General features: G+C 46.2%; 1 protein-coding gene and 1 long non-coding RNA gene across 3 annotated transcripts in view; one reads left to right on the forward strand and one right to left on the reverse strand.

Moving 5' to 3' along the window:
* The window catches only part of KSR2 (kinase suppressor of ras 2), a 462,287-nt gene that overhangs the window by 143,236 nt on the left and 304,356 nt on the right, over window positions 1-14,695 (forward strand). The window lies entirely within an intron of this gene.
* On the reverse strand, window positions 3,674-8,948 carry LOC132658001 (uncharacterized). The gene is made up of 2 exons (XR_009596872.1): window positions 8,588-8,948; window positions 3,674-7,446 (listed from the first exon to the last, which is right to left on the reverse strand). It is a non-coding gene; the product is annotated as an uncharacterized LOC132658001 (long non-coding RNA).

Consider the following 14,695-nt stretch of genomic DNA (forward strand, 5'->3'; position numbering starts at 1 on the left):
CACAATCCACTTCCCAAACTTTGTCGTCACCCCAAACAGAAACTCTGTACCTGTTAAACAGTTCCTCCCCATCCATCTTTCTCTCCCACCCCCTGGCTAATCTACTATTCTGCTCTTTCTCTCTGTGACTTTGTCTTTTCCAGGTATTTCATATAAGTGGAATCATACATTTGTCTTTTGTTCTGTGTCTGGCTTTTTTTTCCACTTGGCATAATACTTCCCAAGTTCATCCAGGTTGTACTTCATTCCTTTTTATGGCTGAATAGCTATCACTTTGTGTGGACACTATTTTGTTTATCCATTCAACCATCAATGGGCATTTGTATTGTTTCCACTTTGGGGCTATTGTGAATCGTGCCCCGGTGAGCAATGGCACACTGCCCTGGCGCTATGTGGAGCGCCTGGTGCTTCAAAACACTTACTCCTGTTACACACAATCCAATCTTTTATTTAAATTGAGGTGGAACTTACATAACATCAGATTAACCATTTTAAAGCAAACAATTCAGTGGCGTTTAGTTGCACTCACCTCTATTTACAGAACATTTTCATCACCCCAGAAAAAACCCTGTCCCCATCAGGCAGTCACTTCCCACTTCTTCCTTCCTGAAGCCCCTGGCAACTACCGGTCGGCTTTCTGTCTCTGTGGATCCACCAGCTCTGGGTATTTCATATACATGGAGTCGCTGCGTATTTTCCTTCTGCGTCTGGCTTCTTTCACTCAGCATCATGTTTTCGAGGTTCATCCGTGCTGTAGCATGCATCAATGCTTCATTCCTTTTTTGTGTCTGAATAATGTTCAATTGTATGACTAGGGCACATTTTGTTTACCCATCCATCTGGGTTTCTTTAACCTCTTGGCTACTGGGAATAGCTCTGCTGTGGACATTTGTACACAGAGAGTTGTTTGAGCACCTGTTTTCCATTTTTGGAGTACGTACCTAGGAGTGAGATTGCTGAGTCATGTGCTGATTCTGTTTAGCTTTTTGAGGACCCATAATCCAGTCTTCCAGCCACGATGATTTGCAAGTATCCCCCTGGGCACGGGAGATCCTTTCTCATCTTCCTTGAGCCATTCTGGGAAGGGGAAGCCAAGAAAGCCCTCCCTTTGTCCATCCTAAAGGAGATCAGTCATGAATATTCACTGGAAGGACTGATGCTGAAGCTGAAACTCCAATACTTTGGCCACCCGATATGAAGAACTGACTCATTGGAAAAGACCCTGATGCTGGGAAAGACTGAAGGCAGGAGGAGAAGGGGATGACAGAGGATGAGATGGTTGGATGGCATCACCGACTTGATGGACATGAGCTTGAATAAGCTCCAGGAATTGGTGATGGACTGGTGTGGGTGAGGGTGATGGGAAGCCTGGTGTGCTGCAGTCCATGGGGTCACAAAGAGTCAGACACGACTGAGCAACTGAACTGAACTGTGAGCCCTTCCTTGTTCCTGGTTCCGTGATGAGAAACTCTGTTTATCTTCACACCTACTCTGGGAAGTAGACGTGATTAGCTCCATTTTATAGCTGAGGGAACTGAGGCTTGGGAGAATTAAGGACAGTGTGCCTGGAGAATTAAGGGCTGGGATTTGAACCTAGGTCTGTTTGAGTCCAAAGGCCATGCTGTTTGCCCAATTGAACAGTACTGTTTCAGGTATAAAGCTTCACTGGGCACTCTCCGGTATGTAACATGGGTCTAGAAATTTACTGGGCAGTTTGCACCCCTTCCACACTTCCTCAAAGGTGATGAAGGGACTTCCCTGGTGGTCCAGTGGTTAGGACTCCATGCTTCTGCTGCAGAGGGCCCAGGTTCTATCCCTGGTTGGGAAACTGAGATACCACGAGCTGCGTAGGAGGGCCAAAAACAGAAAGAGTGATGAATATGATGATGATGATGAGGAGGACAATTCAGTGTTTACTGTATGCCCAGCTGGTGATGAGTGATTTCCTTGTGTCATGTCATTTAGTCCTTAACCGCCACCTTACACAGAAGATATTGTCCTCCCTAGTTTACAGAAAGGTAAACTGAGGCTCACACTTCTCTTGTTCACAAATGCCTGAGAGTAAGAGGCAGAGCTTGGATTCAGTCGCAGGCTTCTGACCCCACCCCCGACTTGTCCTCACCCCACATTCTCCTGCCAGTGAGCTGTCATAACCTCCTTCCTTCACCTTAGTGACAAATGGTGTTCTCTGGGCACCAGGGACAACTGGGAAGTTTCTGGATGGCTCCCAGAACATCTCCGTGTACTGATAACCCAAACCCCGCTGTGCCTCCCAGGTCTTCTAGCCTGTTCCACCTGGCAGGCTGAGCTGTGAAAAGTTGGCATCGTTTTCTAGAGTGAGTGTCATTTGTCACCAGGAGGCACCGGTGATGTCCCTGGAATGGTGACATGATTGACAAGTTGGGCTGCCTCTCTTTTCTAAGAAAGTCTAGAGGTTTTAAAAAACCTTGTGCTCATGGCCCCTGATGTGTACAGGGAAGAAGCAAAGGGCCCCATAGTCGAGGGTGAATTTCTTCCCCACCACAGCTTCCCAGGCACTTTCAGTGGCAAAGGATGTATTTCCAGTAGCTAAAGAAAGATGAGTCCACTTCCCTCTGTGTTGCAACTTGGGATGGCATGCCTGGGAGCCATTCCCCTGCTAAAGGAGGGAAGCAAGACACTAACTTAGAATAGCGGATGCTCTCGTGGCAAATGAAGTCCAGAGAGGTCGCTAGAGCTGGAAGTCAGCGCCTCTGCTGTAGCTCCAGGGAAAATGTCACCTGGCTGCATTCTCTGACACCGTAGTCAGGCTGCCTTGTCCTGTTCCCCATCCGGGCTGGCTACTGTCCCCAGCCTTGACTCACTATGAGGGTGATAAAGGACTGGAGGACTTTTCCTCCTTGGTTGAAGTTGGTGTGTTTCCCCATTCCATTTAAAGTGACTCCTATGTGTGTGTGTGTGTGTGTGTGTGTGTGCATGCACACACGCTCATGTGAGGATGCGTGTGCCTGATGCAACCCAACATTCATCGTGTCGCCTTCACTTATGAGACGCTGGGTTATTTTTAGGGATGACGCACCCGACATCAAAATAACTGGTTATTTTTGTGATTGGGTGCATCAATCACATTATGACATATTCCAGCTCCAGAGAAACAGCAGCTAAACAGCAGGCAAGACGTGGAAAGGGAGCAGAGTGAGTCAGACACCAGGACAGAGCCAGAGGTCCAGGGGCTGAGGGGCCGGGAGAGGCTGCTGAATTGATTTAAGTGGCCAACGTTCCTAATAATAGCTCCCTAGGTTGAGGGCTTGCTTAGTGCCAGGCACAGTGCCAAGCCCTCTATAGGTAGGGTCCTGTTTACTCCGTGCCAGCATCTTCTGTGATGGGGGGGCCATTATCCCAATTGTGCAGATGCAAATACTGGGGCCCAGAAGTTAAGTGGGCTGCTGAGGTGTTGCACAGAGCGTAACCAGCTCCGTCCAGAGCACCATAGTCCCTTGTGTCTTATTGAGAGAATACTGGTCTTTTCCCTCTTACAAGCTCCACCACGTGTTTATAAAGTAGCAGTGTATAAAATAGTCCACTCACTGTGTATATTGAGCCCTGCAATTTATCTTTTGGGGTGGAGAGAAGTACAGAGACAGAGACATGGAAAAGTCATTTCCATTTCTGAAATACACAGAGAGCAGTTGAGTCAGACAAACAAAATGTTTATTTCTATTGGCTACATGATTCGAGTATCTGGGCAGCGTGGTGGGCCGACTGTAATGGGGTTTCGATCTTCGAGGCATCCTTTCCTTGGCCTCCTCCACATCTTGTCATTCATTCATTCCTCCCAAACGCCTCTCGAGTTGGTCTGTGTCATGCACACCACACACATCACACACACCACAGCCACAGAGAACCTGGCCATCCTAGCCTCTGCTGGATTTCCAGATCAGTCTCCAAAATGATCTCTCCCTTCCTCCCACGCCTTTCCACTTCCAGCCAGAGGGATCTTCTATAAAGTGCCTCTGATCATGTCATTCCTTGGCTGGAGATCATTCAGCCTTATTTCCACAGATGCAGTGTTCTGGTCACACTGAGTAGTGTGGGGTTTTTTTGGCCATTTACTCCCTCCCTCACTCGTGCGGTAAATATTTGTGGTGCTGTTGTGTGCCAAGCTCAGTTCGAGGTGGGAGAATGGTAAACAAAATACAACAGAAGTTCCTACTTTTCTAGAGCTTACATTCCAGTTGGGGGAAGCAGACGGTAAATGAATAAACGGGCAAATAGAGAATGGCTCAGTGCTGCGAAGAAAATAGCGCTTTGATGTTATGGGGAGTGATTAGCAGGAGAGGGGAGGCCTCCCCAAGAAGCTGGTGTGTGTGAGACAAGGGGCCAGCCTTTGAAGGGTCTGGGGAAGAGCTTTCCAAACAGGGAAAAGCAAGTGCAAAGGCCCTGAGGTCAGCTGGTGTGTTTGAAGGAAAGTAGGAAGGCCAGTGCGTCAGGAGGTCTGAGGGTGGGAGAGGAAGAAGGGAGGAGGAGGGGAGGCTTGTAGGCCTTGGGAGGGAATTTGGATTCTAGGAGTAATAGGGAGCCATTGAAGTTGACAGTAGGGAGGTGAGGGCTTTTTGTATGATTGTAAGATCAGTTGTCTTTGGAGAATGGTTTATAGAGGAGCTGGAGAGAAAGTGAGGAGACTGACCAGGAGTCTGCTACAGCTATGTAGCATGAGATGGCGAAGCCTCAGACCAGGCAATAGCCATGTGATGGAGAGAGCAGGGGGTGTGGGATGTGTTTGGAGGCAGTGTGGACAGGTCTTGCTGTGGGGAGAGAGGGAAAGCTGCATCTGAGCATGGGACCCTGCTGTATTTGGAGCTGGGGAGTCATGGAACATGATGGAGGTCTGGGGTGATGGCCAAGGGGTTGACCCAGGGCTCTTCTTTGAACAGCACGCCTTCCTCCAACTAACTTGACCTCTCCTCTGAGATTCAGCTTAGAATCCTCCTCCCAGAAACCCTGTCTGAGCTGCCCTGTGTCAGCTTGTGAACAAGGGGTGCACACTTTCTGACAGTTGTCTGTCTCCATGACTTTGCTCTAACCCCAGCAGTGATGCACGCCTGGTCTGCCCTGTTCACTGCTGTATCTGCAGGTGCCCGATGCTTAGTAGCCCTTTGAAGAACTGCATGGAATTGCTTACAGGAGGAATCAGGGAGGGGAGGGCCTTCTTCCCTCAAGAATTTATTCCCAGGGATTTCCTTGGTGGTCCAGTGGTTAAGACTCCACACTTTCTATTGCAGAGGGTTCAGTTGGGGAGGTTTGGCATGTCGTTCAGTGTAGCCAAAACAAGAGGAAGAATCTGTTCTCAATATAGGGCTTCCCTGGTGGTTCAGTGGTAAAAGTATCCACCTACCAGTGCAGGAGACACAGGAGACATGGGTTCTCTTGGGTCGGGAAGATCCCCTGGAGTAGGAAATGGTGACCCACTCCAGTATTCTTGCCTAGAAAATCCCATGGTCAGATGAGCCTGGCAGGCTGTTACAGTCCATGGGGTCACAAGAGAGTCAGGCGTGTCTTAGTGACTAAACAACATTCTCTGTATAGAGGTAGAGGGTTGGAGGAGAAGAAATAGGAGGGCGTGCCAGGTGGCAAGAAGACGGTCATGTAGTAGGAAAAGCTCCAAACATAAGCTCAAAGGATGAGGATTCACACCCCAGCTCTGCCTCCTTCTACTGTGTGACCTTGGCCAAACCCACTTTACCTATCTGAGCTTCAGGTTTACCATCAGTAAAAGGGGAACCATGGTAGTTTCCTGGAAAGGTAGCCGTAGCGGATAAATGAGAGAGTGTGAGTGAAAGCACCTAGATGAGGTCTAGGGAAAAAAGTAAGTATGTGATTGGATTAGAACATGGGAGGTCTGAACAGGGCTGGGTGTCCTGTCCAGGCTAATAACACCCCTGAGTGTTCTCTGGTCACACAACTGGCAGGGAGGGCTTTGCGAACTAGACCTCTATCACTAAGGATCAGATTCTTCTTTCTCTCCCCTCTCCACTTCCCACCTTTTGAAGTGAGAATAAAAGATCAGAATTATGAAGGCTTGGAGATTAAGTCAGTGAGATGACATGGAGCTCTCTGACTCCAGGTTGGTCTTCATCTTAGATTGTAGACAAACAGTTTTCAGAGTGTGGTTCTTGCACCAGCAACATCAGCGCTATCTGGGAACTTGTCAGGTATGCAACATATCAGACTCAATTCCAATCCAAGGCATCAGAACCTTGGGGTGGGCCCCACATTCACTGTTTTAACAAGCCCTATGGGGAATTCACAAGCATGTTCAAGTTGAGATCCAAAGCCTAGAGCTTCCAGTCTCTACTACTTCTTTCCCTTTAATGGAAAGAGAATCAGAATGTTCAGATCAAGAAGATCAGAATTATTGTCTAGTCCTGGTTATTTGAAACACATTTTATAGACCATGAGTTTCACCCATGTGTGGTGGAAGTTAAGTCATTTGGATTCTATAATCAAATAAGTCTGAGAAATGCTGAGTTTCTACTCTACAGGACTTGTCAGAGCCTTTAATATGCTAATGTGCTTTGTGAATCTCCAATGGAGGGCTGTAGCTTGCAGTCTTTTTCAAATTTACTTTCAGGGCTCATATTCCATGGCACGTGGTTTGGGTAACACAGATCTAGTTCAGTCTGCCATCACATGGACAAACCCCATCTGTGAATTTCTGGTTATTCAGCATTTTCTCCAAAGCTTCTGATACAGGGACTATCAGTATCATAAGTATCAGACTTTATGAGGTCACCCATTTCTTATTTTAGAGAGGCTGTTGGTAACTACTAGCATTTGTACTAAGCCAAATTTGCTTTCCTTTAGTTTCCTCTTATTGGTTTTAGCAATGACCCCTGGAACCATCTGGGACAAATCGAATTCCTTTTCTGCCTGATGGTAGCAGAAAGATAGGTGTCCATCCTCAATCTCTTCCAAGGTTTCTCTTTTCCATTTCTCATCCCATAAATGTCATTCGATTTCTGTAGTTAGGGAAGTACTGGGATGTTGCCTCTTTAAATTGGCTTCTTTCATAGAAGTGATTACAAAGAACAAACATTTATCATTGGGCAGACATGTATTTCAAGAATCGTCTGTAGTAGTTTTTCATCATTCCATCCATCCAAGTAGTCCAGTCTATTAATAAAGATCTGGGGAGATCACAGTCTTTCTCATTCATCTGTTCTGGTGAAGACCAGTAGTTTTGCTCATCTGAAATCTCCTTCGTATGCCTAACTGCATGGTTTGCTTGCCCGTCTGCTCCTAAACCATATTTGCACTTCACTTGTACTAAACAACCAATTGACCAGCTGACTGACTTCTCCCGTTTGTCTCTTTATTCATTCATCTGCAAATCTTTGGGTGTCCACGCTGTGCCAGGCATCTACAAGGTGCGACAGAGCTGAGCAAGACCGATTTGATCCATGCAGTCTGTAGGGAGAAGAGTGGTGACAGAATGAAAAGAACACATAAATACACATTTTAAACGTGTACTAAGTGGCTAGGCAGTGATGGGGAATGACGAGGGGTGCGAACTAACCCAGAGAAGATGGTCAGGGAAGGATGCTTGATGTTTGAGCTGAGAGCTGATGTATGTAATTGCAACCTTTTTTTTTTTTTTGGTTTCTGATCGTGTCATTATAATCAGCCTTATAGTGTAAGGACTGAGAGGGCAGGGACTAGGTTTTCACACTGTGTTCAGTATAAAGACGTAAGCATTGTGGTGGATGCTGAGGAAGATTTGAATACCTCATGTACAGTTGGAACAAGCCTCTCCCTGTAAAAAAGCAATCCACAAGCTATTACCTTTCTTAAACATCAGAGTATACTAGAGCAAGAATAATGTCATCATTTATTAAGGGTCTTCTCTGGTCTGAGTTTCCACTCTGACTTGACATTATGTTAATAGTTGTCATATGCGTTACGCCTGCAAACATTGAAGTAGTCTTGGAGTATCTCCCGGGCATTTGGAATACTGTGAGATTCTGAATCTCCTTTGGAGAGTATCGATTATTGTTTGTTTTGTGTTGATTTTCTCAAGCAATCCATCCGGTTAGGTTCAGGCTGTCAGTTTTGCTTTACTTTCTGTGGGTCCAAGACCGGCTGATTTCTCTGAGATTTTGCGATGCTTCTTTGGATTGGTCTGAGCAGGTACAGTGTTCCATACACAAAATTAGGAACCCCCTTCTCCTGCTCTTTCCTTCTGGGGAAATCTTCCCTGTTCTCTGTTTCCCAGGGGCCCCTTTCTCCAGTTCTTCTGTCCGGAAGATGGGGTTCTCTCAGAGGGTAGTCTGGTGCCCTGGTGCACTGTTCTGAATGACTGAGCCTGATCTTGGGATGAAGTAGTGACGAAAGAGAGAGAAAGACCCCCATGGATTCTCCCTCATGTTATGCACATCACACAGACCCCTATTCCCAGTTCCTCCATCTAGAGGGATGGGTTTTCTCTTGGAGTCCTAGGTGCCTGTGTTGTTTCTGTGTCATAAGAGAGTGGTTTTGTGTCTGGGGTGACCTGGGGGCAAGGCTGCAAGAGGAAAAAGAGAGAGAGAGAAAAAAAGAAGATTCTCCCTACCTTCTTCTGTTCACTGGGCCCCATGTCTGCATCCTTTAGCTAGAGAGTTGGGCTGCTCTGGGAGTTTTCTTCTGTGTGCCCATTGCATAGTTGCGAGATCCTGCCCACTTTCAAGGCAAAACAGGGAGGCGAAGGAAATTCATAGCATTAGTCCTTCTTCAAATTTTTACTTTCCTCCCTTCTTCACTGGCTGTTGTTTACTTGTTTGAATCCTCAGTTAGCTGTCTTTTTGCATTTTTTTCCGAGAGTTAGGGGCTGTAATCAGCGCTCCTAAGATAGTCTTTCTCCGTCAAAGCCAGACCCAGAACCTGCATAGGTATTTTGTAAATGTCAACTCATTAGACCTTCCAAACAATCCTGTGAGGTAGGTGATACCGCCCCCATCTTACAGGTGAGGAATCAAAGGCTCAGAGAGATGAAGTCATGAGATAAACCCTCAGCTGACTGCTGTTCTCACTCTACCTGGTGTCTTGCCTAAAGTATCCTTGTACCATCAGAGCTGCTCACCTGGGCCCCTTACCTTGCGTCCTCCACTGGGATGCCCTTGGGGCCAGCGCCGATATCCTCCTTGCCCCTCATATTTAAAAGGAGGAAATACTGGTGTCTGCCACATAGCAACAGTGCAAGGACTGGATGCGGTAATATGAGTGTTTAGAATAGTGCCTGGCGTGCCATACGCTCCCAGTGAAGGGTGACTGGGATCATTGCCACTGCTATTGTTTTCTTCCTTGTATATTAGACATTTCTCGGCACAATGACTGGCATGCCATGGGATTCAGTAAATATTTATTGATTTCAGTCATTTGTGACACCATTTTATCCTTAACCACAGTGGATATTACTTTGTCGTTTCTCTTTCAGAAATACATTAGCACTCTGGGCCATTATTCCTTTTCCTCTCCCGGCTGCTGACATGGCCCAGAGGATGTGCCCGGGGGGCTGAGTCTCAGGTGCCCATTCTCTGCCCTTTCCCAGTTTTCTTCTTCTTCTTCTTTTTCTTAGATGCACTTCCCCGCCTTCTTCCTTATCATCCTCCACCAGAAAAGGAAGAAAGAGGAGCTCTGGTTTCAGGTTTTGCCTTTCTCATTCAATAGCAGTATAGCTTAGGACAAGTAAAACTTAGACCCGCACCCTCCCACCCCACCCCCCGCAACACCCAAAACCTCATCTGTACCTTGTGAATAATTGCTTCCATCTGTGAAATTTAAAAATACAGGCAAAACATCTAGCACGATGTCAGGCACATAGTAGGTCCTTTTAAAATGTTCCTTATTAACGCCTGATAGTGTGATATCCAGAAGCTCCGACTGCAGTGTACAAGGAGTTATTCCAAATGTAGGAGGAGTTATGGTCCAGATACAGTTTGCAAAAAGTTGCCCAAGGCTTCCGACACCTCACAGGTGCTTGCTGTATAGTAAGTGTTCAGTGAGTGAGTGTGAGATGAGTAAGCCCCCTCTCGACTCAGTCTTGGTGCCTTGTCTGTCAGCATGAGACGGCCCTTTGGAGTGAGTAGCCATGAGGTCTGAGTTGCTAATATCTAGACACCCCGAGTTCCAGCTCAGGCTCTGATTTGTCTAAACCAGTTTAAAGTGTTTCATTGTTGTTTAGACCTGGAGGGATATTTTTAAATTTTGCATTTTAAAAAAAATCTCTGGACTCAGCAGCATCTCCTTTTGAGTATCCTTTGGAAGCATCATCAATGTGATGCTTGGGCTCCAGTAACAGCCTGGGTTCCAGACAAGGTTAGTCGCTACGGGCCCAAGATGGTGTGAGGAGATGGGAAGTGCCAGGATGTGGCCTCTGACCTCCAGGAGTTGGTGGTCTAACTGTGGATGTGGACAGGTCCACAGCGCCAATGAAGTGGGCTCGCTTCCTGAGGGCCGGTCATCAGTGTCTTGAGAGCACAGAGGGCGCCGTCCTCTGGATGAAGCCTCAGCTTCCCACCTTGGCCCGCACCCCACCTCACCTCCCCACCAGGTTACCATCTTCTAAACCCTGGCCCATTGGCCCCGCGAATTTCTTCCAGTGGGCCCCATCCTTAGACATGCGTGTCCTGGTTGGGGCACCTGCCCCTCTTTCTTCGCCTAATTAATCACTGCTCAATCACCAGACTCCAGCTGTTGGTGGGGGGGGGCCTCTTCCCAACCCTCTGCTGTCTCAGTTCCAACTAGATAATTAAATCACAAGTCTATGTCTAATGCCTGCCTCTTCTTTAGATCTGCTCTGGATCATATATGTATGAGAGGACGATAAGGCAAGCCATGTATGTATAGATAATTTAAATTTTTCTAGTTGTCACAGTAAAAAAGAACCTTTATTTTTTATTCTGGCAAAGTATACATAACAACAAGTTGCCCATGGTAAACATTAGAAGTGTACTGTTTCAGAGGTAGTATTTTTACAATGTTGTGTTATCATCTCAGCTATCCCTCCCTAAACTCTTTTTTGTCATCCCAAACTGTTACTCTGTAAACATTAAACAACTCCAGCTCCTGGCAACCACCATTCTACCTTCCTGTCTATGTAAAGTTGACTAGGGACCTCATATAAGTGAAAACATAATGATATTTGTCCTGTGAATGGATTATTTCACTTAGCGTGTTTTCAAGGTTCATCCATGTTGTAGCAGATATCAAAATGCCACCTGTTTTTATGGTTGAATAATGCTCAGTCGTGTGGATGTTTGTTTTTTCATTCATTGATGGACACATAAGTTGTTTCTACCTCTTGGTTACTGTGAATAATGCCACTGTGAACATCAATGTACAAGGATCTGAGTCCCACTTTCAATTATTTTGGGTATATACCCAGAGGTGGAATTCCTGAATCATATAGAGTGATGTTTAACATTTTAAGGAATGACATTAAATTTTACGATATATTTTATGTAGCCCAGTATTTTAAAAAATTACCCTTTCACTGTGCAGTTCACATAAAAATTATTAATGAGGGTTTTTTTTTTAAGCTTCTTTTTCATGCTAAGTCTTCATAACCCTGTTTGTAGGGCATAAATTCCATGTGGATGGAGAGCCACTGGTTTTGTGGATCCAGGTGGCTTGTAATGTATGCTAACTTGCTTCAGTTGTGTCTGACTCTTTGCCACCCCTGGACTGTAGCCCGCCAGACTCCTCTGTCCACGGGATTCTTCAGGTGAGAATACTAGAGTGGGTTGCCATGCCCTCCTCCAGGGATCATCCTGACCCAGGGATTGAACTCGCATCTCCTGCAACTCCTGCACAGCAAGGGGATTCTTTACCGCTAAGCCACTGGGGTGGGTGTCTAACCTGAAAGATGTATGTCTGTAGCTTCCTGGAGAAGGAAAGAGGATTGTAACTAAACAACACTAGCAACAATTGTGACAACGAGGGCAGGACTGTTTTATTTTCACGAATTTTCAAAACAACCCTACAGAGCTAGTGCCTTTCTCATTCCCTTCTGAGATATGCAAATGGAAGTTCAGAGAGGTTAGGCACCTGACTCCAGGTCACACTGCTAGTATTAGCAGGGCTGGGATTCGGTTGGGTGCTGCTATTCTGTGACAAGGAGTTATTGCAAGAGGTGCTAAATCTCGAGGTCCCAGCAAAGCCCTCTGGTGCCCACAGATGTGCCTGCTTTGGTCAAGAGGGGTGGTGGAGGATAATACAGGTTTTCCCACCACCTTTTTTCCTGGAAGCATCCATATTTCTGCCTATGGGGGTAACCTGAACAGATGGACTGCCTGCCACACCCCAGGCTCTAAAGCTTTCACAAGCAGTTTCCCCGCTGAGGAGTGGGTGCTGGTCCCACTGAATCCCCACAGCGAGGGAACTGGCAGGAGGATTAAGAAGACCTGCCATCCCAGTCAGGTGTCTGGAGATAAAAATAGGGTGCCTTGCTGCACCTAAGTTCATCTAAAGCTGCCTTCCGCTTTCTCGAATTTGCCAACACAAGAAGTTATAAAACTAATATACCTCCTGTCACTCAAAGGGAGATACAGTGATGGAGCAACAGAGGGTTCTGGAATCAGAGTCTCAGAGAGCATCCTTCACTAATGTGGCTTGTTCCTTTGTGGGCTTTCTCCTCCTGCATCACTGGGCGAGCTGGTCCTAGCCCACTGGGCACCTCCCCCAACTTCTAACCTCCCCTTCTCCTCCCTCAGAGGCCCATGGGGCAGACCACCCTTCTGCACGAGGCTGGAACAGGGCAGAGACACAGCTGTTACTCAGAGGGTGTAGAACCAGAAGGAGCCAGGCTCAAGATAAGGACATCTTATTTTTCTTCGGTCATTATTTCTTTAAGGACTTTATTTCTTAAGATTTTATCTTTCCAGAGAAGCCCTCAGCATCCCCAGGGACTTTAGTTATGGTAAAGCATTTCCCACCTCACCCCTCGATAAATTCAGGGTGGGTGGTATAAACAAGATGATCAGTCATGGCAGTTACAATGTCTGAAGAATCGATTCAGTCTACAAATATATACTGAAGCAATGTATAATATATGCATTGAGACAAAAGTCTTTATTTAAAAAATTTCCTCTAGTTTTGTGGAAAATTCTTAAGGAGATGGGAATGCCAGACCACCTGACCTGCCTCCTGAGAAACCTGTATGCAGGTCAAGAGGCAACAGTTAGAACCAGACATGGAACAACAGACTAGTTCCAAATTGGGAAAGGAGTACATCAAGGCTGTATATTGTCACCCTGCTTATTTAACGTATATGCAGAGTACATCATGTGAAATGCTGGGCTGGATGAATCACAGGCTGGAATCAAAATTTCTGGGAGAAATATCAACAACCTCAGCTATGCAGATAATCAAAAAAATGAAGATCATGGCATCTGGTACCACCACTGTAAAGCAGATAGAAGGGGAAATAGTGGAAGCAGCAACCTATTTTGTCTTATTGGGCTCCAAAGTCACTGCGGATGGTGACAGTAGTCGTGAAATTAAAAGGCACTTGCTCCTTGAAAGGAAAGCTATGACAAACCTAGAGGGCAGGTTAAAAAACAAAGACGCCACTTTGCAGACAAAGGTCCGTATAGTCAACGTTAGGGTGTTCCCATGGTCATGTATGGATGTGAGAGTTGGACTCTAAAGAAGGCTGAGCACTGAAGAATTGATGCTTTTGAACTGTGGTGTTGGAGAAGACTCTTGAGAGTCCCTTGGACTGCAAGGAGACCAAACCAGTCCATCCTAAAGGAAATCAACCCTGAATATTCACTGGAAAGACTGATGCTGAAGCTGAAGCTCCAGTACTTTGGCCACCTGATGCAAAGAATCACTTGTTAGAAAAGACCTGATTCTGAGAAAGATTGAAGGCATGAGGGGAAGGGAGCAACAGAGGATGAAATGGTTGGATTGCATCACCGACTCAATGGACAGGTTTGAGCAAACTCTAGGAGACAGTGAAAGACAGGAAAGCCTGGTGTGCTGCAGTCCATGGGGTCGAAAAGGGTCAGATACAACTTAGTGACTGAACAGCAACAACCTCCAGGTCTATCAAGATATAACGGCAATTGATAAATAACACGGTATAAGTTTTAGATGTACCATATGATGATCTGATATACATGGGGTTTGGGGGAAAAATATCTGTCTTTGTTTATTGCCAAGCACTGTGCTAGGTGCTGGGTGATGCAGTGACGGGAAAGTTAGCCCAGGGCTCCGTGTTCTTAGAGCTCGTATTTCAGTGAAGAAGACAGATGATAAACAAATAGTCTTTTAAAAAAAATTTTAAATTTTTTAATTTATAGCTGCTCTGGGTCTTTGTTGCTCTGCGCGGGCTCTCTATAGTTTTGGGGCTCGGGCTTCTCATTGCAGTGGCTTCTCTTGTTGTGGAGCACAGGCTCTAGGGTGTTCAGGCTCAGGGGTTGTGGCACACGGGCTCAGCTGCCCCACGGCGTGTGGATTCTTCCCAGACCAGGAGTCAAACCCATGTCTTCTGCACTGGCAGGTGGATTCTTAATCGCTGGACCACCAGGGAAGTCCAGTATAGTCAGTCTTAATTCTTTGTGGGTTCTGTATTTATCTCCTTGAATTTGCCAACTCCCCCAAATTTATTTGAAATCCTAACATCAATACTTGCATTTGTGGAGTGGGGAGAAATGTGAGTGACCTGACGTGCACGTCC

This window comes from Ovis aries, chromosome 17 (assembly GCF_016772045.2).
Source record: "Ovis aries strain OAR_USU_Benz2616 breed Rambouillet chromosome 17, ARS-UI_Ramb_v3.0, whole genome shotgun sequence".
In the NCBI taxonomy this organism is placed as follows: Eukaryota; Metazoa; Chordata; class Mammalia; order Artiodactyla; family Bovidae; genus Ovis; species Ovis aries.